This window comes from Mustela erminea, chromosome 6, assembly GCF_009829155.1.
Source record: "Mustela erminea isolate mMusErm1 chromosome 6, mMusErm1.Pri, whole genome shotgun sequence".
Lineage (NCBI taxonomy): Eukaryota > Metazoa > Chordata > Mammalia > Carnivora > Mustelidae > Mustela > Mustela erminea.
Window position 1 is genome coordinate 70499227 of NC_045619.1, and position 1420 is coordinate 70500646.

The following is a 1420-nucleotide window of genomic DNA, read 5'->3' on the forward strand; positions in this document are numbered from 1 at the left end:
ATAGATGCAGGGAGTTGCATCTGGTGGTTGTCATAGGCTGAGCATGGAGAGAAATGGGGAGAAGTTAGTCAAACAGTACAAAGTTCTGGTTATATAATATGAGTAAGTTCTAGAGATCTAATGAAAAGAGCATGATGATTTTAGTTAACAAAACCATATGGTATACTTGAATTCTTGTTTTTTTTCAATTTGTAAGTAATCATGTATTAACTGACTGGATGAAAACATTGTTAGATACCTCAGCTCATCCTTCCAATAAGCTATTGATTTAGTCTTCCCTGTGGCCAGCACCTCCACCTTCTACAAAATGCTTGGTCTTTTTCTTCCTCCTCCCTCATGGGTAAGATAATTTGAAGGGCTATAGGAAACTGTTTTCTTCTTTGAAAGCTTTTCCAACAGTATAGATCTTGTCAGTCGGATCCTCCCAAGCAGATGCTGCCATATTTACCAAGAGACTGAGCAGTCAGTGTGTTATCTGTCACTTCTTAATGACTTTGCCATAACCATGGTTGTAGATCAATTCATGTACAGATGTCAGGTTTGGGGACCCCCCCATGCTAAATATGGTTCCACAATTGTTACCATGTTAGCTGAAGCCTTGCTGAACTTAACAAAGGTGGCCCTGAATCTTGTGAAGAGAAAGAAGCTGCAACATCTTTCAAACCTTCAGGTTCTCACCATCGATACCTCCGATCCTGATGACAAATTACAATTTAGGTTCTGCAGGTACATAGAAGTTGCCAGCTTTTCTTGCCATTCTCGCCATTTGAATCTTAGTTCTGTGCATCTGCCTTGATTCCTTGTGGTAATGCTTAGCTTTTTCATAAATAAGCTTCCTCAATGCCTTTTGAAGCATCTTTTGAACAAATTTCTTTCTCAGGCGCTTGATATTAACTTTGCAGAATACCTCTGCTTTTTCTTAGGAGTCTCTGACACAGCAGGAACCTTCTTTTTTCTTTTTTTCTGCACCTTCCATGGCTCCAGACAGGAAAAAAAGCTGTATACTTGAATTTACTAAGAAGGGAAACTTTAAGTACTCTCTCCACAAGAGAAGAAAGAGAAGAAGGAGGAGAAGGAAAGAAGGAAGGAAGGAAGGAAGGAAGGAAGGAAGGAAGGAAGGAAGGAAGGAAGGGAGAGAGAGAGATAAAATTATGTGAGATGGTGTAAATATTAACTAGTTTGATTGCGGGGACCATTTCAAAATGTATATGTATATCAAAACATCAAGTCATCCTTAAATATGCATATTTTTTATGTGTTAATTATACCTTAATAAAGCTGAAAAAAATTATAAGGTGGTCTTGGTATATTCTCTCCCACTTGCTGGCTTTAAAGAAGTCAATAATAATGTCGTGTTGTAAACTGCACTCAGGGCAGCCTCTGATCAACAGCTGGCAAGAAAATAGGCCTTCAAGTCCCT

At 38.7% G+C, this 1420-nt stretch overlaps 1 pseudogene; it reads right to left on the reverse strand.

Moving 5' to 3' along the window:
* Window positions 1–244: 244 nt before the first annotated feature.
* On the reverse strand, window positions 245–979 carry LOC116593515 (annotated as a pseudogene).
* Window positions 980–1420: the final 441 nt, after the last annotated feature.